This window comes from Schistocerca nitens, chromosome 10 (genome assembly GCF_023898315.1).
Source record: "Schistocerca nitens isolate TAMUIC-IGC-003100 chromosome 10, iqSchNite1.1, whole genome shotgun sequence".
Taxonomy (NCBI): domain Eukaryota; kingdom Metazoa; phylum Arthropoda; class Insecta; order Orthoptera; family Acrididae; genus Schistocerca; species Schistocerca nitens.
Genome location: NC_064623.1, coordinates 132,783,289 through 132,810,004, shown reverse-complemented (window position 1 = coordinate 132,810,004; position 26,716 = coordinate 132,783,289). Strand labels below are relative to the sequence as shown.

The 26,716-nt window shown below is 40.7% G+C and overlaps 1 protein-coding gene across 1 annotated transcript in view; it reads left to right on the top strand.

The window, feature by feature from the left end:
* The first annotated feature begins 1,826 nt into the window (after positions 1 to 1,826).
* Positions 1,827 to 26,716, top strand: part of LOC126210392 (ankyrin-2-like) — a 206,142-nt gene continuing 181,252 nt past the window's right edge. Inside the window, exon 1 of the mRNA XM_049939622.1 lies at positions 1,827 to 1,928. The gene's annotated coding sequence lies outside the window, so the exon portion shown is untranslated. The remainder of the gene's footprint in view (positions 1,929 to 26,716) is intronic.

The window sequence follows — 26,716 nt, the reverse complement described above, 5'->3', positions numbered from 1 at the left end:
AACTTCAGAGACACCTGCAAAATCCTTTAGATAAATTTATCGGTTTCTGTGGAGACAATATCACTAGTAGCTTCGGACGGCTCCATCGCAGCGGCTAACGGAATGTGTTTCACCAAAAGAAGAACTTGGAAAAAATCTAGAAGGAATTGAATGTCCTGCCCATATTCTCCGCAACACCATATCAAGTGCTGGTGGAGTCTTAGCAGCCGACACTGAAATAATCGTCATGAAAATATTTATTTTCCGATATACACGGGAAGGGCAGAGAAGCTGAAAGAGATGTTATAAGTTGTCAGTCATCAGACTGTTCTATCTCAGTCAAAAACAAGATGGCTGTCGTTAATGTCCGCAATTGGGAGAATTCTTAAGCTTTGGATTCTATTAAAAAAATATTTTAGGTGGGCTGCCTTCGACGTCATTTCATTGAAATTTACTTCATGTGTCTGCAGTCAGACTTGGCTGTTTGAAAAAAATAAAATAAAAAGATGGAGAAGAATGAAGTCTTGGTATTTGAAATAAGAAATATACTATCAAAGATGTCTGAATGAAAGTAAGACCGGCAACTTTATTGGCATGCAATCCAAGATGAATTTGAAGAAATTAATAAATATCATTTAATTAGATGACACTATGTGTTGCCCCAGTTGGGTGGTAACTGAAAACACTTTTATATACCTTATTAAAAAAAGTTGGAGATTTTAGGCGGTAATAGTTTTCAGGAATACGTGTATCTGAAAAGCTTTTTAGAAACTACTCGTGACTCGGAAGAACGGAAGTCTGAAACCACCGCTGAAGAAGCATGGATTTACATTCGCAATAAAAGCGAAAGTCCTGAACGCAGATGCCAAGAGCTAAAATTATGAGAGTATTTGATTTCTATTCCTGCACACGACGCCACTGTGGAAAGAGTATTTTCGCTGATGTCAGCCCAGTGGACTGATGAAATAAATCCACTTCTGTCAAGGACTGTGGAATCAATCTTACAGTTGCCAGTTTAACTACAAGCTGACTTGCATGGAATTTTATGAGTATCTAAAAGAGAAAAAGAAAGACTTTCTGAAAAAGGTGAACAAGTTTCACGTAATTGTGTTCTAAACAAAACGTAATTACATTGAATAACATCCCAGAGTGTTCTGACAAGGTCCCAGCTGCACATGGCAACCCTATGTAGAGGTTACTTTTTTATGTGCCGATATCTCATCATGCGCCATTGTATTTTAAGAAACCGTACAGCGAATAGAAATTTTTGACGGGTTGTCTACGTTACATGTAAGTTTTGATGCAAAAACCGCCGCGCAGTCCGGAACCGTGCAACTGCTACGGTCGCAGGTTCGAATCCTGTCTCGGGCATGGATGTGTGTGATGTCCTTAGGTTAGTTAGGTTTAAGTAGTTCTTTCTAGGGGACTTATGACCACAACAGTTGAGTCCCATAGTGGTCAGAGCCATTTGAACCATTTTTTGCAAAAACCGCTAAATATGAGACAAAAATTTCGGCAGAATGTAACCTAATAGTCGTCTGCGCGATCTGTTCCTCATGACTCAGTCACAGAAGAGGTAACTGCCACTTACTTGAAGCCGTTAAAAATGAAAGGCACTAAAAACTGCGATAACTCCCGTCGAAAAATACCCATTCTGCTGACGTCGACACGATTGGAATCTTTGTACTTGCCGTTTCATGAGGGAATCGATGTGAAAAGCCCGAATGACACTGACAGTATTCAGCTTTGTGACGCAAGAAGTTTCTGAGAAAACCCGGAAGTAGCGAAGGTCACTCGCCGCGCACGTTCTTCGGACGACTCGGGCTACCGAGAGCGGCAGTCACGTGACTACAGCGCAGCGGCCGCGGCTCTTGAAGAAGTCAGTTGTTCGCGGTGCGTCGCAGTGATCAAGACGCGCGGGAGCGGAGAAGTGTCGCCTCTCTCAGCAGGTAGGAGCGCCGAGCCAGAACGGCTGTTACTCAACATCTTCCTCGGTTCTGAGCTCAGATTTAAAAGACACGAATTATGAACTGAAATTTCAATGTACTAACTACTGGAAAAGGCGACTAGCGAATTGGTACAACCAGATAGGAAGTGAGGGTTGTCTGCCCATCTTCAGTGTCTCCAGGTGTGGGTGGCTGTATAGACCCTCCCCCCCCCCCCCCTCCTTTGTGTGCGTTGCCCGCCAGACTCGGCTTCTTACGTCAGAGGTCTTCAGTTGTACAGCAAATCCTACTCGCGGAAATTAAACAACAGGGCGTGTTTGATGTCGAACTTTTTTCAAAGTATGAACCATTCCAGACAAGGATGTGCTCACGGAGTAGAATGTCCTGTTGAGATAGAGACGCGACTTTGCTCTGATATAGGGGCGAGGACAACTTTTCCGATTCTGAAAAACAGCCATGTTCCATTTCATTATGGCCTTTTGTGGCGGACAGCTGTGGTAAACTCTTCTTGGGAAATCAGACGAGGGCTGTGTTCGTGTAGACGGGAGATAGCGAGCGAGAAACTTGTCGCCCTGAAAAACATTTTAGTGGGCACATATCAGGACAAGAAATCATGAGTGGCAATTTCTTACCTCATCCAACGTGTAAACCACCTTTTCAAACCAAAGAAAACTATGTACTGGGTGTATCACAAGGAATAATCCCATTTAAAATAATCATAACTGTTATGGTATTTGACATATGTGCATGAACAACGTACTGTTGGAAAGAGTAAACTAGCGAGTTTTACATGGTTCCCGCTAGGTAGCCACACTATCATTTGGAAGTGCGGAAATTTTTAAGTGAAAGGATTACTGAACGATGGATCTGTCGCACTGGACCAAATCATTCGGCTTACATTATTGGCCTGACTGTCTGTAATTATTTCTTGTGCTGGTTTATAAAAGACTCTATTTACGTTCCTCCGTTACCAACAACAATGAACGAACTAAGGCATCGCGTAACAGCAGGTGTGGAAGCTGTAACTCGAGACATGCTCGATGCAGTGTGGAAATGATTCGAATACCACATTCACATATGCCGTGCACTACAAGAGAGGCATATTGAACACCTAAGAAAAGGTATAAAAAAAACTTTTAGAGTTTCCCATAATCATCAAAAAACAAAATTCATTGTATATGTTTATTAGTTTCAGAAGTACAGACGTGGCAAATCAGATGATTATTTTCTATACGCCGTGTATGTCTATATGTGCCTGGAGTGCCGAAGTGGATCTTCCACAGTCAGTCGCTACTGCGCGTCTGACTTCAGACAGTTCGTGCGTTTGAGCGTGTGTGCGTGGGCGTGTGTCCGTTAAATACACGGAGGCAGTAAAGAATTGTCAGAATATTTAGACTAAACTGTTCTGCTAAAAAACCGTATTATAGTCTCGCTTGACTATTTTACAATGAAGTAGTTATATTCTCGTTGTCATTCATAGTTATTACGATTCTTGAAATTTATGGAGCCACTTGTCTTAAATTCGTAGAGTCTGGGTTTAAGAATTAGTCGCTGCCTGCTCTGTAGCCGGTGCACTGAAGGTCGCATAGAAACTGTCGCTGATACATCGAAATTACTTTTGTAGCTGAAAGCAGTGTCATTTCTTTTTCCAGTCTTGGCTAAACGCGATCAATTGTACAGACTCAGACCACCTCACGCCCAGTGTCTACGTCTACTTCTATATCTCTGCTCAACTACGTGAGGTACATGACACAGGGTACGTCTCATTGTACAGTTATTAGGATTTCTTCTTCTTCCTTTTACGTACGGAGCACGGGAAGAGTGATTGTACGAATGTCTCTGTGCTTGCAGTAATTATTCATCTCATTCTTACGATCCCTGTGCCAACGATACGTAGCGGGTTGTAGTATACACCTAAAGTAATCAATTAAAGCCGGAACTTTGTTAATATTCTCGGGATCTGTCCCTGCAGCAACAAAAAAGCGTTATTTTTTCACCAGTCGCGTTTCGCTTTATTGAGGTAAAGCATCATCAGTTCTTTACATTTTGATTTGCTTTTAGATCGAAAAACAGGTCGTTAAGAATAAGTTGATCTCTGGCATACATCGGGAAATGCCTTCTCGGAGCACATCGTTGCTTTTCTGTGTTAGGCACCGATAATTCTGGTCAAATATTTAGTTGTTCTGCAGCACTATGCATTTATTACGTTTTTCACAACACATTTTTATGCACACCACTGTATTTTGTTTGTTTTTGTACTTCAAGTACGTGTTGTGGTTTGTGTTTTGTATGGTTGCCAAAATAACCTTTCCACTAGTTTTTCTTTGACCTACAACATTTTTTTTAAAAATTAGTAACGCCTCTGGTGAAAAAAAAATCAAGCATTTTTGTAGCTGAAACGACAGAACAAAAACATCCTCAAGGATTATAAAGCAACTGCAGACTCTATGCCCACACAAATGAAGAATTTATCGGGATAGCCGGCCAGAGTGACCGAGCGGTTCTAGGCGCTACAGTCTGGAACCGCGCGACCGCTACGGTCGCAGGTTCAAATCCTGCCTCGGGCATGGATGTGTGTGATGTCCTTAGGTTAGTTAGGTTTAAGTAGTTCTAAGTTCTAGGGGACTGATGACCTCAGAAGTTAAGTCCCATGGTGCTTAGAGCCATTTTATCGGAATAGTTTACGTCTGTCCTCAAGAATCTACCATTTCAGTTCCTTCAGTATCTCCTCACACAGATTAGACAAACCTGTGACCTTTCTTGCTGCCCTTCTACGTATACGTTCAATATCCCCTGTTAGTTCTATCTCGTACGGATTCCATACAGTTGAGCAATTTTCTAGGACGATTCGCAGGAGTGATTTGTAAGCGATCTATCTTGTAGACTGACTGCGCTTCCCCAGCAATAAATTGAAGTCTTCCACCGCTTTAAATATTATGAATTCGCTCCAGCATTTACGACTTTACGAACGATATGGCAAAAATTAGGATTTTTTTTAAATTTTTGGTGATTTGTAAGTGTAAGTGTATAAAGCGCTCAAAAGGATGCACGAAGGAAAATCATTCTTTACAGCTTGAATACTCAACGATATTTCTTTTCAAACTCTTAATAAACTATTGGTATACTTGTCCTTTTCTGCCACTCATAGAATTTTGATTGCACAAAGTAACATGTATGGTATGTAACTTTCCTCCTCGTAACGTATAACCGAGTATGTAGTGCTATATCCTCCGCAGTTGTTCTCTTTGGTAGTCACATAATGACTGTTACTGGCGAGCTCCCGCACAGATGTCTTTGTTTTGTTGTGATGACAAATCTGGAGTGAAGCTCTGTGTAGTGAATAACGTGTGTGGGTTTAACATATTAACAAGCGTTTATCGCACTTACAGATTAACATAGAACGTCCTTCTAGTGAATACTTAGCGTGCGTCGAGGAAATATTTTCGAAAGATTTTGAAGTAAACAATGAAGCGCTTTCTGGTGCACCAAATGTGTGTGGTGACGGTACCGGGATTAGTGACACTGGTAAAAAACCAAGAATAGTTCAGAAATGTAGGGAGGAATACTCGGAAGCATGGCCCTGTTTACTGTACTCCCCCAAATCTAACTGACATATGTTTTGTACATATACATAGATATACGTAAGTGTCTGGCAGAGGGTCATCGAACCGCCTTCACAATGATTCTCTGTTATTCCACTCTCGAACAGTGCGCGGAAAAAACGAACACCTATGACTTTCCGTGCGAGCTCTGATTTCCCTTATTTTATTATGATGATCGTTTGTACCTAAGTAGGTAGGCGTCAACAAAATATTTTTGCGTTCGGAGAGAACGTTGGTGATTGAAATTACGTAAGAAGATCCCGCCGCAATGAGAAACGCCTTTCTTTTAAAAATGTCCATCCCAAATTCTGCATCATGTTCGTGACGCTCTCTCCCCTATTTCTCCGTAATATGAAACGTGCTGTCGTTCTTTGAACTATCTCGATGTACGCCATTAATCCTATCTCGTAAGGTTCCCAGACCGCGCAGCAGTACTCCAAAATAAGGCGGACAAGCGTAGTGTAGGCAGTCTCTTTAGTAGATCCGTTGCATCTTCTAAAACGAAGTCGTTCGCTTCCCCGAAACATTTCCTGCGTGTTCTTTCCAATTTAAGTTGCCTGTGTAGGAAGGATTTTCCAGTTGCTCATTGTGGAAGAAACGATTACCATAACCACGTGGCTAGCAAAATTCTTTCATACGGACGAGAATTTAACCATTTTTCTAAATCCTCGGAAGACGAAAGTTTGATAACAAACGCAGAGTTGTCATTTACGATATTCCTTGTAGAACACAACAAACACGCTTCTGCCTCCTCCCTACCCACGACGCCTGCACTATCTGACACATTACTAATTGTTTATCTTGAAAGTTGCCATCTCTGCGTGCTGTTTACTCTGAAACGAACGAATGGTTCTCTCTCCCTTTTAGCTATAACAAAAAGAGAGAAACGTGTTAGACATTCTTTTGTTGACGGCTTCTGTGTGCTATCAGTTCATTTCGCGACTAAGTCACGGAACAAAAGTCTAAGGAAATTATGGGTTCGCTCAGAATGGTCCTTTTGTCTAAGAGTAGGTATTACACGTTTAGAGAACAAACGACAGATAAAAATTTTCTTGATGAATTAAATACCACAGTGCGAACTGATTGAAAAATATTTCATCTTAATCAGTAGCCTTTGTTACACTAAAAATGACACAAGCGATATCTCAAGAGCCTATACATAGTTTGAGAGGATACGACAACAATAGCGAAACGCCATGTACGCCGTTGGCTGGTGGAAACGAGCAGCAATGCAGAATTACTGACTTTACAAGTGAAATGTATGAAATCATATAGTGGGCCTACTGTACTTGTGCGGTCAGGAAATGAGAACCAACTGCAGTTTCTAATCTGACTGCTCTAATCATTAAAAAAAAAAATACCAACCTTTGGTTATGTCATGTGATACGTAAACACATTTAATTTGTAGCTGGAATGAAAAGTTTGGTAGCAGATGTCGTTTCATTTCTGGATATTGTAAGGTAATGGACAGTGACTTTTATGGCGTCTTCAATTCGCAGTAAGTCGTATTCAGTTTATCAGTGGAACTAACGAGGTTCTGAAGCGATCCAGAGCAATCGCTAGCCAGTCAGAGAAATATAACGTTCGCTAAGCGGAGAACAAATGCGCATCCGAAAAGAGGTCTTTTTATTGTTCACGTGAAAAATAAAAGTTTTACTGAAAAACTTCCACCAAAGTGAAATTACTCACAACCTATTGCGATATAGCGACACTGAAAAATATTTTGATTTTCAGTCTCATTTCGAGGAACAGATACGCAGTATCGAGATCAACAACGTCATTGATATATTTAAGTTATGGAGATACATTGATACAACTGTCGCTATCGTCCACCTATACTTGAGCCGTGGCAAACAACGGTACATTGTTGCCCTTACCTCAGCTCAGTTGTTGTCTTGCTAATCATTTCAATACTTACTGTTTACTGTCTAAAATGCAAGTGCTGTTGTTTATTGCATTTGTGCTGTATGCTGTTGTGACAGTTTCTAACTATGGATAAGTTTGTGAAAAGAAAATAGAGGAAAACCGAGCGTCCTGGTAAGACAATTGTTTGTATGCACCTAATTACCTATCTATTGCAGTTTAATGTTAGGACACGAGTAGTTATTTGGAGACTGGTAGAACTTTGGTGTTAAAATATTTCAGCATTTCACAAGGCAGCAGAAAGTAGTAGGGCAACGAGGACATCAGTGCACTCTGCACTGTTGCCAAATTTATTCAAGATGGCGGCGATAGATGTGGGAACGTCGCAGTGACGTCCTGGCAAATTAAAATTTGGCTGGGAAAATAGGTCAAATGTGCTACCTCCACTAACACAACTCCCTTCCTTCACCTACCACCCCCTCCCCTAATGTCCCCAAGAAGATGGAGGGAAAATATTGGTGGGAAAAATAGGTCAGTTGTGATACCTCCACTATCCTATGTCATCCAACCACCACCTCTTCCTTGGAATTCGCGGGAAAAGGACTCAGTCGGTGCTGCGCTGTTGGACAGGATGGACGTAAGTCCTTATTTTGCATCCAGTGCTCATTTAAACAATTTGTCATATGCAGTAGCTCCATCCAGTGTGCTCACCATGAGGTCTGGAGTCCAACTGACCTAGTACACCATTCCGCCACCGGAGGGTGCTGTTTTCCCTCTCATGATGTAATCCAAGATGGAAGTCTGGGGAGAAATTGTGGGAACAGGACACAGTCTGTGTACAGCTGCTGGAGAGCAAGGAGTGTACTTGATTTTCAGTAGGAAGTGGGAACAATTTATTTACAGAGGGATTTCATATGGTTTATTTACTATGCTGATACGAAACACTTACCCTGACATGCTTATGGTCACAATACATAGTCTACAGACCTGCAAACTGCTCGTAAATTACCGAAATAATGCAGTACACTGACGTAGAGACATGCAAACAATTAGTAAATTGTCAAAATAATTAATGTAAAATGCTCTGTAAACACGTTCACTAATTGTAAAATGTTGAAATAAAGCATTGTACAGCCTACAGACATGTTCCCAAAATAATGCAGTACATCGATGCACAGACATGTTCACTATGCGTAAAATTGTCAAAAAAATGCATGTATAATGCTCTGCAACAGCCGAAAATAATGCAACAGTCGAAAATAATGCAGAGCACAAACTCTCATTGCATGTAAAAACGCTTTCAAACTGTCAGTAAGAAATTCGACTGCGACACACCAGCAAACTGTTCCCCACAGAGGTCCAAGGCGTGCACGCCTGTCCCACATGCGAGATGTCTCTCGCCACCTACACGTGTTGACCATTGCTGCTGCACTTGACGTGTAGCCTTCACACCTGCAGGTCCAGCGCAAACCTAATCGCCGAGCGAGATTTTTGTCTAGCGAATCAGCCCTGCAGGTGGAGCTAGGAGGCTGTCAGTGTTATACTGATGCCTCATGTCTGTGTAAATAAAAGCAAAGTCTCCCTCTGGATGCACTATGGAAATCTTTCACTATGCTTTCAGAAACTTTACAAAAAATATCACATAATAACACAGGAAGCCTTCTTCCTAGCAAACCTACTGGGACAGCCCATCTGTCACATGTTATGCTTCCTGGTAGTCGTAACGTCCTGCTTTCAACATATGTCTCAGAAACGGTGCATGTTCACCCTTGTTCTCACTGCTAAAAGCCTTCATCATGTCTGTGCATGCTTGTGGTAACCCAATTAATCATAAAAGCATTATTTTTGTTTGGAAAGAGAGCACTGTATAAGCACAGACAGGAAAATCAGAACAATTCGCAAAAATAATTCGAGGTACTGTCGTACAGAAGAGGAAAATGGCTGGAATTTTCGGTGTCCTACAGCTGCTGGTCTGGAGATGTCCGAATGCCACAATGGCGGATCTGTTACAGCATCCCACCAGAGATGAATGACCTGCTTCAACTTGTCTTTGAACACTTGAAGAAAGAAGACATCACGTTACTCTCAGAACTTTGTATAGATACATTTCCCTCATCTTGTTCGAACCAGTCTGTAGAGACCCCTACACCCCTCACAAAGGATATCTTGTTAATGAATAGAGCATTCTGACTGACTCTGACTGAATTTGCTCACCAAACTGCTGCTGCTGCCAGTGTGGGAGCACTGTCCGGCATTTTTTTTTCTGCAGATGACACTTTCAGCAGCAAAACTATTTTGTGCAGATTACCATACTGCACTGACACTTAAACCCTGCAAAAGTAGTCTACATATCGTTAAATATTTAAAGAGACTTCGTCAATCACACTGCTCTGCTACTGTCTAGGAAAGCTTGAATATTTCAGTGTGAAGTCAATCTCAAATCTGGCTATATCATCACATACCATATCGATGTAGTAAACACACAATTCGTATCCTGCGCCATATAAAATCACTACTTCTGTATCCTGAATATAGCTATCGACCACCAGACACTCGCACATGTACCACAAAGACAGATGGCATAAGCACATGCACCGTATATACTCCACGCAGCACTAGATATTTCCTGTGAGGTTGGGCGGTCATCCACCACTGCTGATGGTCACAAGTCATCTGACTTCGCACATGCGCTGGCACAATGCATGACCAGAGCACCCTCAGCGGACCGAGGTTACTTTCCGAACTGTTGCACAAAGACTGGTTCGTTTCCCCTTGTCACAAAGGAGTTACTGTTTCTGACCCGCCCCTGTTTACTTTCTACACCCATCTCCAAACTCTGTGATTACAAGAACATACGTGTTTTCACATGGTTTGCCAGAATATCATACCATTTCCGTGATACTTCTCGATATCAAGCACGTGGCAATATCGCTCGCATAGCAGTATCGCTTGCGCAGTATAATTCCGAAAAAGACCGGAAATTGTCTAGAAATCCGAAACTTTAGTGGGGTGCAGCGAGGTGGAATGTGCTACAAACCACTGAGTAACTAGATACTTACCTTTTCTGCGTTCTCGTCTGCGAAGGCCTTTACGTGAAAAAAAAAAAAAAAAAAAGGAGGAAACATAATTCCACTCGCGAATAACGATGTCGATGATATAACAGATTCCAAATTATCCGTATAATTTACAAAGTCAACTAAGGTGTTTTTCATGTCTAGAGAACCAGCAAACATGTCTTCCACCCTATTTCACCTGCTACATGCACACAACACAAACCACAATCGATGTTCTCTCAACGAAATAAGGGCGGGAAATGTGCAGAAGTTGTCAGCTGGACAATTTACATGGGAGAGAATAATGCTACAGCAGAAACACACGTCCATATTGAATCTTCTCAAATTTCCATGGAGGACACACGTGATTACGAAGGCTATCCAACACATACTATTCATCCACCTAGAGGGCGACGCAGTTTGGTCAGCTACATCCTGTACCCCAACAGGCTGTTCCATTTAGATAGCTCCCTCTGTAAACCAGAAACGTGAATCGTTTCTGCGACAGGCCACTGTGTCACGCACCCCCAGACAGAATCGTCCTAGGAAACCGGCAACATATGTACCTGATCACTGTACTTACAATTAAATATTACGATTGCAGCCTCAATCGGACGACATCCGACGATGAGCGAAGTATCGGAAGTACCCCTTCCTGACGACTGTGGCTCTGGAAACAGAAATATCTGTACCATTCTTATGACTTGACATAATTTTCCCTTTGCAGCTATCACTGTATTCCACACCAAATCCATACCTTCCCTCACGACAGGAGGTACCCATTTCTTTGGGACATGACGGAACATACACACTTCATAAGCCTGATGCTCAATCCAAATCTATCACGAAGCCCCTACTACAAAGTATAATACGTCGCCTACAAATGAATGCTGATGATATGAAACAATACTGTGCAAAAAACAGTGATAGGATGGCATGTCTCATAAGTTTTTGTTGTGAGCGGTACCACTGTGTCTTAGAAAAAGAGGAGTAATCGTCTTACAAGCCGCCAGATGTTAAAAACACGATCGCAACTACCATGTTACTGTCACAATCGGTCTTGGTTCCTAAGGTGCTCTCAAGTATCGCTAACGATATCCATGTCAAAAAACTATACAAGCCTTATAAATCGAGGTATGGCATTGCCTCCAAATGAAGTAGTTTTTCCACAAAATTCCGAGACACTGAATATAGACGGTGATCACCAGAGTGTATATTATCAGACCAACGGTGCAGTTGCACATCGCCGATGGTGTAAGCTCTTAATAAAATCACCGAATTTAGAAGGTTATTCGGCTAAGGAACATGGTATGGAGCCAATATTTGCAACACCCTCGTGCTATCACTACACGTTTCTCCAGTATCTGTAACGCATTCTGTGTCGATACCACGTCAGAGATTGTGCGATATATCAACTGAGTTATAGGTGATGGTTGATTGAGAGTGATCGCATACCGTAGATGGTGTGCTGATTAAGGTCGCAAGAAATGTATACAGGCTTTTCAGATCTCTAGTGCTCCGGTAGAAATCCTGTCTGCGATTTGGAATCAAGTCTTTCCATTCAACCACATACCTACGTTAGACCCTATGGAGAAGGCTTTTAATGCTTACAGCCACTAGTGAATCATATTTGTGGCACTCTAATATCTCGAAACGAGTCAACTTTTTCGAACCTGTCAGTTATAGTCCCTATGCATCTTATAACTGCTCCTCAGTCTCTGCCCTGCCATCTCTACAGCTTTGCTCATGTAACCATTCCAGTTTAAGTCGGAAGTGAGCAGAAGTCAGAGAGCTGTATCTACCACATTCTACAACCCTTGTAGAAACAAGCTAAGCTGAGTTAGTGCCACATGGCAGTGTTTTGACCATTCGATGGAAACAGGAACATGTTGTCGTAGCTCCGCCAACTGTTTATGATGTGTAAGGTCAGCACCAAACGAAGCCTGCTCTTGCAGCTCGAAGTAGTATAAAAATAATACGAACAGTTATGGTGATGTTTCTTATCGGGAAAATGAGGACGACTCATCACCGGGGTACTGCAGTCCAAAGCAGATCCACATCCCTCGGGGTCCATTCAAGTCTATGACTCCAAAGTTCTATCATTGTTATTCTCTACCATTCATCAGAGAAAAGTTAAGAACTATAAATGCTCCGCTAACTTCACCTGCTACAGAACTCAGTAAGATTCTTAGCGCATCTCTCTCTTCCGATATTTCAAAACAAATACCGTATCCATTCCGGCATCATGCATATGTGGCATTAAACATTCAGGTATTGATCCATTGCACGGACCAGTGTAAAGTGTCAACTGTAGGAGGAGGAGGACCATATCCGACAGACTATCATTCGCAAGAGAGGCTCCCTGTGACCCTGTGTCGTTGTTTGAAACATTGCTTTTTTCTGCTCTAACATGCTTTATACACTGCCATACATTCTGTTTTTTCCACTATGACTTCGAGGTCTGTGTCAGGTTCAAAATTCGATTTCGATGCCTCTCACAGGAAACTAGACATCGCACAGTGTACATCATATTGTTGCTGCTGCTACGACAAAACACACACACACACACACACACACACACACACACACACACACACACACATTGGATAACTGAAATGAAAGACAGACATAACATATCGAAACATGAAGAGCATTTCCAAACTGCTGTCCAAAGGTGACTGACAGTCTCTACATTTAAACTCATCTATCACAGTGACAGGATGGTTGATGGCTCTGTGTTCCATTTCCATTGGTTCCTCATATCGCAGTCATGTATGTGATCACTGTTTCCGTGCTAGCCGTCCCTAGAAGGTGTAGCCCCTCCAGCAAGACTCTTTCTTCATCTCACACAAGCGATGTCAGTCAATCATTATGTGGTAATCAACAGCGTACCAGTGGATGGATGGGATGGAAAAGACACCGTCAGTGTACTATAATAATAAGCATCACAATTGATAGTGTGAACAATTTAGCAATTTTACGATAATTTCAACACCGACCAATGACGCAGCAGCATGCATTCCAATTTCAGTATCATCGATAATCCATCCCTCCTCTACTTTGCGTGTACCATTCCGAATGTAGATAGGTGACTGTGCAGTATGTCCATTCATTGTTAATTGTCGAATATGTACATGAAAGTATACCAGACAGCGATCTACATATTTCTAGCATTTCGCGAGTAGTGTGTAAATTACAATCTTTCTGTAGGGCATTATTGCGCTCTTAGGATAATGTTAGAGACTGCAAGATTTTCTCTCGCTGTCTTTGACCAACCCGCCCTGCAGCACTGTACTAATTTAATCTGGAACTGACCAGATGTAGACCGCTACATTCCACGTCTCATGAAAGAATGGAGGGTACCAAGTCCGTGACTGCTGTTCCCCACCCTTCCAAATGCACAAGGCTTCTCTAGATACACACATGTCGAGGAGGTCAGCGGCCCTTATCGGTGTGTAGTAGTAGATATGAAAAAGTTGTGATGTAATAGCAGTTGTTAAGAAGAAGAGGAAACAAGCGGTTTTTATGCGTGTTGGAGCTCCAGACGGACGGAGTTCAAAGCATTTTATGTAAATCAACTATGCTATCAATATTAAAGTATTGTTCTAGTGTCTGAGATCAGTACCAGGAGGGTGTTGGTAAGACAGAACATAAACACACGCATTCCTAAGGGTACACGGTTCTGCACTTAAACAGATAGATCGCTTTTGTTTCCAACCTATGAGTCATGTGGAATGCAGCGCTGTTAACATTCCAATGCAAGAAATATATTTTCCTCCTTCCTGCAGGTTTCTCTACGATAAACCACGGTGACAAACTATAAAATGAAAAAAATACTTCCTTAAAATATCGATTCTGTGTGATACTTGCACAACATAGCTTTCCAGAGATGTACAGCGCCCACTGTTCACATCCAATTGCGGTTCAGAAATTATACTATGCTCTCATCAGTCCTATATAAAAATGATCGTTAGTAACGGAGAATACCTCTTACAAGGAAACAGATAAACGTAGAGCAGCGGCCTCCGACATGTGAAATTACTCGTCATGCCACCACTAACTCTGTAAACAAGACATCTGTCAAGCAGAAGTATACACGGGGCTTACAGTACCTCACAAACATCTGCCGCTAACTTAAAATCACCGTAGTTATGAAACTGAAGACTTGATTTTAATTCCCGGCGGGGTCAGGGAGTTTCTCTGCCTCGTGGTGACTGGGTATTGTGTGATGTCCTTAGAACTACTTAAACCTAACTAACCTAAGTTCTAGGGGACTGATGACCATATATTTTAAGTCCCATAGTGCTCAGAGCCACTTGATTTTACACCCAAGATGCTACAGGGGAATGGAGTAAATCGCATAATGTTCGTTCGTTTAGACGAATGTGTCGAAATAGGATAGTCGCTTTTCAAGACACATGAGATGCAAGTCCTTTGATGACTGAGAGGTTTTGCTGTTAACAATCGCAAATAGACAGTGCTCTACGTCATGCACACAAGACGTGGTTGTATGTGGGTCGAACGCAGACTGTCACATTATTTGCTTTTATTTATTAGTTTTATTTCCTATCAGCCCAACTCTCTCAGACAGCCGAGCCGCACTGTATCAACGGCCTCGTCCCCGGACAATAAATGGTTATGTGACCTGTGTGTTTATGTGTGTGTGTGTGTGTGTGTGTGTGTGTGTGTGTGTGTGTGTGTGTATGATTGTATGATTGTGTGTGTGTGCGCGCGCTTCGCTTCCTTTCTGAAAAAGTCTTTGGTCGAAAGCTTAAGTGAACACTCATTTCGTCGTACATGCCTCCTGCTAGGCGTGTGATAAAATCTGTCCGCTTCACAGTACAGCCATTCCTTGATTTTTGGTGTGAATAATCCACTCGATATTCATCCTCTGGATCTGCAGCTCTTGTTGTTCTTTCCGTGTTTGCAGATAAATTATTGGACATAGGTTTACAGATGACAAGCAATCAGTGCATAACATCATACAGATAGTCGTCCAAAGCCATATAATGTAAAAACGAATCAAAATTTTTCGTTATTCGTCACTTTGTTAGATCAGTTACTACCTAAAATATGTTCGCTTCTTACACTTTTCAATAAACAAAACCCACTGATGATGTCACAGAGGTGACGTTTGCGTAAAAAAAACACTGTTTTTGCATAAAAGGTAGACGGTGTATCCTATAATCCATTCAACAGGCACGATGATGTACATAATTACAATGCCAGAAGCAAAAAAGAAGAAAAGCATTCATTACGCCCCGTAAGGTTGTCTGTAGCACAAACAGTGGTTCAAAATACTGAAACCAAAAGTTTTGCTCACTTACCCAGTGATATAAAATTCCCGATACACAGCAGAGTAAAATCTGATACTAAACTTAAAAGTTTCTCTATGAACAAAACATAAAAGTTTCTCTATGAAAACTCCGCCTATTTCGCAGGAGACCGTGTATTGTTGTAATGTGTCAGTGGTGATGGGCAGGAGTTACTATCATCTTCCTGTCTTTAATGGAAAAACATAAAAACTAATAGATAATCAACATGTAGGCATATTTACGAAAAAGACTGATGTTAGTATAAAACTACCATTTGTCGCGCAAATGATACATGGAACACGAAATTAACTATTGGTATATCACAGAACTTGGTATGGCTTCTATACTTTGAAAACCTCAAAAGGAAATTCAAACATAAAATCAAGCAGATTATCAAATTAGACATACTTTACAACTGTGATATGTCTCGTTATTTCTGATAAAGTGATACAGTTACTGGTGACAACCATTCCGGCAAGAGCAGCAAAGAGGCTACTGTTGGAAAGGTAAGCCTACATGTTGTACAGCTTAGGCTACCATTATTTAAAAAACGACAAATGTGAAAGCAAAACATGCGTTTTACAGAGTCTCAGCGTTTGAGACCTTTCCCTTAATCACACTTATAGTATTGAACAACACCTACACATGTTTTGAAAACTATATCCTTTTTTCACCCTCTAAATTGCTATTATTGCCCACACACCGAATGATGTATCATAGGTAAAATTTCAAAGTGGGAAGATGTATACAGTAAGACTAATGTACTGAGAATCCGAATGGAGGTACATCTCTATGCAGTTCGGTTTCTTTGACATTTCAAAAATCGTTCGCTTTGTTGACGTGCACATAAGATATGATAGCAGGCCTTGGTTCTTTCCTCAGTCCATACGTTTATGGGCTAACAAAGAACACATAGGTACGCTTTTTGCAAATGTGAACATTAAAAATGTTGTGCATACGAGCTGAGAGCAGACAATGTAACGAACAAGAAGCAGTAGCAGTAGCCAAACAAGCATCAGTTTCGGAGTTCCAGTTTCATTTGCTATCGGTGCGAATAGAGTAAGAGTGGAATTAATTGGATTGCAAAAGCATCCTTCTTACACATGCTTCTCTTCTTGGTTATTCGAAATACACCAACGGAAGATAAGTTACATATTACTAGAGCAATTACACATACAAGAACAGAAAGAAATATTCGAGCGTGCCTTCCTGACCCTATGTTATTCAAGTAAGCACTGTAATTTTTGGTAGTTATAACAGCTATTGCATGCACACGACATAAATAATGACCCAGAAGCAGCTGTCAACAGTTGTCTGCTAAAGTTTTGGGGTATTTAAAATGGCGGCAGGCCCTGACCACTCTGGCTTCAAAACACCGTACAGTGTAAGTCTGTAGCGCCATCTTTCTTCTTTTTTTACCTCCTTGGCAAGAACGATGCTCTTCTGTGAAATGAAGATGGCGATAGCTGTAGGAGACCCAGAAGTATCAAAGTAAGAGCGAAAGAAATGCCTCCCACAGGTGAGAGTATTAAAATACTAAAGGTAAACTGCCAAAGCATTTGCAACAATGTGCCAGAGTTTGAAGTGCGCATGAGAAGCAGTGAAGCATGTATTAGATACAGAAAGCTAGTTGAAACCTGAAATTGATAGCAGTGAAATTTTTGGGGAACATTTAATTATATATCGAAAGGAAAGGCAAATGGGAAATGGAGGTGGTGCATTTGTCGCCATATACGACTAACTCAAATCCACAAAGGTAGAAATTGAGGCCACATGGGATATTGTTCGAGCAAGATGTAGTATCAGGGGTGGGCATAAAGATTATTGGATCCTTCTATCGCCCACCAGACTCATCTCCTGATGTAACCGAAAACTTTACAGGATGATTAGGGACCTTATGTACAAGTGAACGGGGGTTTTCTCTAATCATCGATGGAGACTTTGATCATCCAACAATTAATTGGAAAAATTATAGTTTTATTGGTTGTGGGTGTGATAAGACATCCTGTGGAACTTTACTAAATGCCTTCTCGAAGAGTACGTAGAACAGATAGTTTGGAACCCAACCCATGATGGAAATTTGTAATTTGTAATTTATTTGCGTGAAACATGTGATTACATGCATAGCAATTGGTAGTACAATACAACAGTATAAAATGTAATTTTACTTTATAATAGGAACTTAAGAATGTAGTCCAAATTATTTGACATAATAATACTTTAAATTTCATTTTCTACAGTAGACTATAGAAGCACTGCTCAATGAGCCACAATTTTAGATTTTTTTTTAATGTATCTCCAATTATTACCTTCAGTTCATTTGGCAGTGCATTGAAGTATTTTTCTCCATTAATATATGGACTGTTTGCTGTTTTTTTTTCAGTATTCTGTGTAGCATATGGTAATTTTGTACTTATCTAGTATTGTGATCATGAATTTCTGCATTACGACAGGTATATTTCTTATCTTCTAAGTTAATACTATTGTTTCAAACATATACATAGAATAGATAGTCAGAATTTTAAATTCTATAAACAGTCTCTTACATGATGTCCTAGCATCTTTTTTGCCTAATATTCTCAAGGCTCTTTTCTGGAGTTTAAATACCCAGTCTACATGAGTTTTGGAAGCCCTGCCCTACAATGCAAGACCATATGCTAGAAATGGATGTATAAAACCAAAATACATCATCCTTATTGTTTGGGTATTGATGTATGGAGCTATTCTTCTTAAAACATATAGGCTAGATGATAGCCTTGCACATACATTGTAAATTTGTTGTGCTCATAGTAGTTTTCTATCTATGGATATACCTAGGAATTTACACTTACTGCAGATTTACCATAAAATATTACTATCTTGAGAATCAATACAAGTTTGCAAATCACCAACATTGAAGGGGATTATATTTGAAAATGACAATCTAAAAGTCAACTTACAAAAAACAAACTCTTCCTTTGCAATATCTATAAATTTTTCTACCTCTCTGCCGAGATTAAGAATATCATTTCCCCAACGAAGGCCTGAAGTGTCATCTGAATTCATTGTAATGAAGGTATCATTTTTTACTATCTTTGGTAAGTCATTAATGTAACATATAAAAAGGAAGGGACCAATTATCGATCCCTGAGGTACCACAAATTTAATATTCCTGACCTTTGATGTATAACTTTTTAATGTTTCTCCATTATTGTGTGAGATTGAGGTACACTATCTTCTGTTTTTTAAATATGATGTGATGTGCAATAGTTTTCCACTTATGCCATCTCTGGCCAGTTTTGACAAAAGTACCTTATGATCAACCCTATCAAAAGCCTTTGATAGGTCTAGGAAAACTCCAGCTACTTGCATGCCTTCATCAATTTTGTCAAGAGGTTTAAGCTCAAATTCAAGTGTTGCAGTCATGGTGCTATGACCACTTCTGAAACCACGCTGAATATCTCCTAGGATTTTGCGCTTATTATAATGCTCTAACATATATTTCAGAATTATTTTCTCAATTAACTTGCTAAAAATGATAGTTAAAGCGAGTGGTCTGTAATTTTCTACTACATAGTTGTGTATCAGCTTTTTTGTAGAGAGGTTTAACAATGGCTAATTTTACTATGTCAGGGAACACTCCTTCTTTTAAGACAATAGTCATTAGATGCACCAAAGAATATACTAGATTGTTTTCGGACTGTTTAAGTAAAAATGGAGAAATATCATCCCAGTCAGCGGATTTTTATTTCTTTTTACATTCTCTGATGAGCTGCAAATTATCCTTCATTTGAAGTTCATTGGGTTGATTAGCTTCAGAATTGTCTTCAGCAAGATTTCCAACAGGTACTTTATCTGTGGTACAAAACACAGATTCTACGATATGTATCAAATAGTGACTAAAATGTTACTGATCTCTTGAGGATTGGTGATGTCATTATTTGTATTAGATATCTGTATGATGATATTACCCCTAGTTTTGTTTTATTCTCTGTTATTTCATTCATTATTGACCAGCAGATCTTGGAGATACAATCTGAATTTTGTATTTTCGAGTTATTCTTTTCAGCCTTCAACCTTTTTATTTGCATGCAAAACTAGTACTTGTATTGTTTGTATTTATCCCTGTGCTCATTGTTTTTGGTCTCTCTTTGTATCATATACATTTCTTCCATTTTTTCTTTCAATTCTTCCGTAGAATTATTAAATTCCGCAGTTCTTGACTGTCTTGCCTTATTCTTATTAATATTTATCTTTCTTATGGGAATAATATTATTTAGATGATAAGATAATGTATCTAGAAAGGCAACACATTTATTATTCACTCCTTCAGTTTGAAATACTGAATGCCAAGATTCATGACCAAGGCTCTCACTCAGTTTGGCAATGTTGATAACAGAGAGATTTCTTTTGTATTCATAGATTTTCTTTGGTTTTGTACAAGGATCTCCCTTTAACACTAATTGTTGGCCTAGATGGTCAGAGACGTGAAAATATTTCCACTCCTGCTGTTGTAAATGGTCACAATTAGAACAACATGGTCTATAGATCTTACAATAGTTGGAGTGATTCTAGTGTGTATGTCTCCCAACGGATCTTTTGCGCTGTAAGAATAGATACTGTCTTTGAAGCGTTTGATTTCTTGGGAATCTTGTAACCTTTTGACATTAATATGCCCTAATAATATAACATTTATATGTTCTTACTTGGACAACAGTTTACATAATACTGTATCAAGGGAATTAAGAAATAATTCAAAATTTCCATTTGTTGATCTATACAATGCTAAGATAAAGAATACAACAGACAAGAATTTTAACTTAATTGCTAGAATTTGACAGTGCAGATCAGAGGAATACTCTTTTACCCAAGAGATATTTTCGTAATACTCTTGTAAGTTATTTGTTCTCAGGTAGATAGCCACTCCTCTACCTTTATGGTTAGATCGACAGTAAAAATCAGTTAATGAATAATTTTGGATTTTAAACAGGTGTATGTTATCTGCAGATTTGTGGTGTTCACTGACAAATAGTATGTGGGGTGTAATATCTGTAAGATAGTGGTCGAAAACATCAATCTTATTACCTAATCCGTCTACATTATAATGAAGGAAAGAAATAGTGCTTTCTTCAGGCACATTTTGTGCATGGTCATCCCCTCTTCTGCCTTTTAGTTTCCATTATTATTTATAATGTTGCAAATATCAGTAATCATCTTAGTGAAGGCCTTAGAGCCTAACCTGCTTAAGTGAGTACCATCTTTCCCCAGACATTTGTTGTTTGAAAATTTATTTGGATCGATAGATACTGCTCCTAGAGTATTGCAGATCTCACGAATATTACAATTTATCTTCTCTATATAAGTATCACTCACAGATCTTCTGCAGATTAGTCCGCTGATTACAGTTCTTGAAGACCTGTATAAGTTTCTTGCTGATCGGATTAAGTTTCTAGTTTCACTGACAATTTCTTCCTCGGTGGTGATGCGCAGTGAATTTGTTCCTACATGAATGTAAACACCTTTGTAGGTTCTTGTGGCTTCACCTGAAGATCTCTGATTTGAATTTCGAATATTGATTTTGTGATTATTTAATTGATGGACTCTGATACCACGGCGAACATCGAGTCTCGATTTTGGCACATCAACATTCTTTAGTAGAGAGTCACCTATAATGAGAAAGTCTTCTTCAATTTCCTTTTCAGTACTGTGACGACTTATTCATCTTTTTCTGTATGTGACGTTGTTCCAGAGATTCATAAAAATTAGTATCGACACTTCGCGAGTTTTCACGGTTAAGTTTGCTTACGACACTATTTCTGCATTGGAAGGAGATTTTTTGAGTTTCACTTTCATATTCTACACATATGGCGTAATTAGAAGATTCCGTAAACTGGGTGTACTCCATTCGCGAGTTTTCACTGTTACGTTTGTTTACAGATCTGTTACTGCTTTTGAGATGGTGTTTTTCATTTTCGAATTTTTCACAATTACTGTATTCATGTCTCATCAGCGCACTATTTACTTCTTTCAGTAGTGCTATTTCTGATTTTAGATTGTCTTTTTCAGTTTTCAGAGATTTAATAACCCGTTCTTTTGTGTTCACTGATGTCTCTAACGTTACGTTTTCCGTATGTAAACGCTCCAACCATGAACATTGAAAATCGTCGCTGATGAATTTTAAACACGTTTTCGCACACTTTTCGTGTAGCCAGTAGTTGGACATCACACACCTGATTCATTTTATACCACGTTTTTGACATTTTTTACATTCTGAAGTATTTAACTTATTACTTTTAAAGAGCACTGTGTCACTGCACTTTTCTACTGCCGCCATCTTGGTAGCATAACACTGAAAACAGTACTGCTACTATGCCTCAGGAAGAGCTGCTGTACATGTCTTGCAGCTAAAATAATTGACCATAGCACAGTATCGATATGAATGCTGCCCATTTCTGGCATTTTCTGTGACGTTCATTAAAGGGGTCAATCCTGTGTTGATCCTACACCTCACAGTATGGTTTCATATATTGGATCTAATGACAGCATAATGACCTGATCTCTTTAAGTATGTCCATATGAGAACTGGAATCAGTGACCATAACGCGGTTGTGGCAACAATGGTTACCCAACTAGAAAGAACAAGTAAAAGGAGAGAGATCTACGCGTTCAGTAAACTAGACAAAAAATCGGAAGTGTCATATTTCACTGAGAAACGTGAAACTTTCGGCACAGGACAGGAGCACGTAGCACAATTCTGGCTTAGAATAGTTGATAGATATGTACCCAGTACAACAGTCTGTAATGGTAGAGAGCCTTCATGGAATAAAGTAACTACACTCCTGGAAATTGAAATAAGAACACCGTGAATTCATTGTCCCAGGAAGGGGAAACTTTATTGACACATTCCTGGGGTCGGATACATCACATGATCACACTGACAGAACCACAGGCACATAGACACAGGCAACAGAGCATGCACAATGTCGGCACTAGTACAGTGTATATCCACCTTTCGCAGCAATGCAGGCTGCTATTCTCCCATGGAGACGATCGTAGAGATGCTGGATGTAGTCCTGTGGAACGGCTTGCCATGCCATTTCCACCTGGCACCTCAGTTGGACCAGCGTTCGTGCTGGACGTGCAGACCGCGTGAGACGACGCTTCATCCAGTCCCAAACATGCTCACTGGGGGACAGATCCGGTGATCTTGCTGGCCAGGGTAGTTGACCAACACCTTCTAGAGCACGTTGGGTGGCACGGGATACATGCGGACGTGCATTGTCCTGTTGGAACAGCAAGTTCCCTTGCCGGTCTAGGAATGGTAGAACGATGGGTTCGATGACGGTTTGGATGTACCGTGCACTATTCAGTGTCCCCTCGACGATCACCAGTGGTGTACGGCCAGTGTAGGAGATCGCTCCCCACACCATGATGCCGGGTGTTGGCCCTGTGTGCCTCGGTCGTATGCAGTCCTGATTGTGGCGCTCACCTGCACGGCGCCAAACACGCATACGACCATCATTGGCACCAAGGCAGAAGCGACTCTCATCGCTGAAGACGACACGTCTCCATTCGTCCCTCCATTCACGCCTGTCGCGACACCACTGGAGGCGGGCTGCACGATGTTGGGGCGTGAGCGGAAGACGGCCTAACGGTGTGCGGGACCGTAGCCCAGGTTCATGGAGACGGTTTCGAATGGTCCTCGCCGATACCCCAGGAGCAACAGTGTCCCTAATTTGCTGGGAAGTGGCGGTGCGGTCCCCTACGGCACTGCGTAGGATCCTACGGTCTTGGCGTGCATCCGTGCGTCGCTGCGGTCCGGTCCCAGGTCGACGGGCACGTGCACCTTCCGCCGACCACTGGCGACAACATCGATGTACTGTGGAGACCTCACGCCCCACGTGTTGAGCAATTCGGCGGTACGTCCACCCGGCCTCCCGCATGCCCACTATACGCCCTCGCTCAAAGTCCGTCAACTGCACATACGGTTCACGTCCACGCTGTCGCGGCATGCTACCAGTGTTAAAGACTGCGATGGAGCTCCGTATGCCACGGCAAACTGGCTGACACTGACGGCGGCGGTGCACAAATGCTGCGCAGCTAGCGCCATTCGACGGCCAACACCGCGGTTCCTGGTGTGTCCGCTGTGCCGTGCGTGTGATCATTGCTTGTACAGCCCTCTCGCAGTGTCCGGAGCAAGTATGGTGGGTCTGACACACCGGTGTCAATGTGTTCTTTTTTCCATTTCCAGGAGTGTATAAAGAATCTTCTTATGAAACAGAGATTACTGCATATTAGACGAAAAACAAAGCGTAAGGCTGTAGATAGAGAGATGATGAATGAAACTCGTTTGGCTGTCAAGAGCAATGCGTGATGCATTCAATGACTACTGTAGCAGAAATTGTCAAGTGTACTTTCACAGAACCCAAAGAAATTCTGGTCACAGGTAAAGGCTGTTAGTGGCAGCAAAGTCAGTGTCCAGTCCCTAGTGAATGAGAAAGGAACTGTAACTGAGGGTAGCAAAGCAAAGGTTGAAATGCTTAAATAGATTTTCAAATGTTTATTACAAAGGAGAACGGAGGAAAATTCCCCCAATTTAATCGTCGTACCACGGAAAAGATGAATGAAATTAGTATTGGTGTCAGTTCTGTTGAGAAACAGCTGAAAACGTTAAAACAGGCATTCCATCAGGGCCTGCAACTTTGCTCAGTCACATGTTATACCGAATTTATGGCTGAGTTAGTCCCTCTTCTAACTACAGTGTATCATAGATCCCTCGAACAAAAAAGCGTGGCTAGTTCTTGGAAAAATGCACGGGTGACACGAGCTCAAACATAATCAGGTATCTTAAACATAATGACCTTCCAGATTCCAACCAACATGGATTTCGTAAACATCAATCATGTGAAACCCAACTCGCACTTTTCTCACATGACGTACTGAAAGCTTTGTTTTGGATCAAGGTAAACAGGTAGATGCAATATTTGTTGATTTCCGAAAAGCATTTGAGTCAGCACCGCACCTACGCTTATTGTCAAAAGTACGATCATATGGAGTATGAAGTGAGATTTGTGACTGGATTGAGGACGTTTTGGTAGGGAGGACACAGCATGTTGTCTTGGATGGTGAGTCATTGTTTAATGTAGAAGTAACTTTGGGTGTGCCCGAGGGGAGTTGGGACCCTTGCTGTTCATGTTGTATATTAATGACCTTGCAGACAATATTAATAGAGAATGAATATTTCACCTTCTGTCGGATAGTATTTCATTAAAGATAACTGTAAAACTGCCAAAAGCCTCAGTCAGATCTTGATAAGATTTGAACGTAGTGCAGATATTGGCAGTTTGCTCTTAACGTTCAGAAATGCAAAATTGTGCAGTTCACAAAACGAAAAAATGTAATGCCATGTGACTACAATGTCAAAGAGTCATTATTGGAATCGGCCAACTCATACAAATACCTGGGTGTAACACTTTGTAGGGATATTAAATGGAATGATCACGTATGTTCAGTCGTGGGTAGAGCAGGTGGTAGACTTCAGTTTATTGGAAGAATACTGGGGAAGCGCAATCAGTGTACAAAGGCGATTGGTTAGATACCACTCGTGCAACCGGTTTTAGAATATTGCTCAAGCATATCACAGAGATACTGAAGAAACTGAAATGGCAGTCTCCTGAAGACAGAGGCAAACAATCCCGAGAAAGTCTATTAACAAAGTTTCAAAAACTGGCTTGAAATCATCAGTCTTGGAATACAACCCCAGATATATCGGTTACGTAGGGATCGTGAAGATAAGATTAGAATAATTACTGCACGCATTCAAACTATCATTCTTCCCGCACTCGATACGTGAGTGCAACAAGAAGAAATCCCAGTAACTGGCACAATGGAATGTATGCTCTGTCACGCACCTCGTGATGGTTTGCAGACTGTAGATGTAGGTGTCTTATTCGTAATATCCTTGGAAATAAATGTCATACAAACAGCAATGTATGTTGTACATCGTAGAGGTATTTAAAATCAAAGACTGTATAACCATACTATCACAGATAAATAGTAACTCATTTATGATGACACATGGGTTAGAAGTCTACTTGTAATCAGTCAGTGTTAAGATTTCAAAATTGTAGCCACTTACTTGTGTCTTTTGTTTTGTTTTATAACTGAATAGTCCGCCTCCGTAGGCGAGTAGTCGTCGCGACTTCCCGGTGAAAGGACTGGACCCTGGTGGACTCGGGCCTCAGCCTCGTGGTGCCTTTTGCTTTATAAATTAATTTTGTTGCCCTAGTCTCAAGCTGACTGCAAATAATCATTTAGAAAGAAGTTATTGCTCACTTAACAAAATTGAAGAATTTTAATGAAGTGATACTTTAATAAAATTTAATACTGGATTGAGGAACTCGAGGTGTTTAGCTGTGGTGAAGGAAATCTGACCTAGTTTCTGGCAAGTCAGAAATTCAAATACAAGGTTGCTGAAGGAAAAGGATAGTATTGTCAAACGAGGTTTGAGTCCGTGTAACTTTATAAGCTATTCCAACCATCGTTAAGATTCTGTGCTCTGCGATAGTTAACCGTATGTTAGAATTCTGACCTGTGTTTTGCTTCCAAGAAGCAATACATTATATTAGAAATTTGATTCGTTTGGCAGTAAGTGGAATTGTATTGCCAAATAAAACCCACAACGCCTTCAAAAATTACACATGAGATTTTTCATATTCTTTTACTCGCTACTCGCGCGCACGCTTTTAGTTCTACAGAAAAGATGCACAGCACGTTTCTGTACCAAATTTAATGTACTTTAACTTTGTGCTGGGGTACGTTCTTGCTGGAGAGCACGATTTTTGACTTATTCAAGAAAGACGTGTTTGAAGATCACTTGTATTAAGTTTTCTGGAATAATTCGAGAACAACGGCCTCTAGCGAAAACGTATCCCCTTACAAAAATTTACCCGCATCAACCATTAACTCACGGGGTGTAG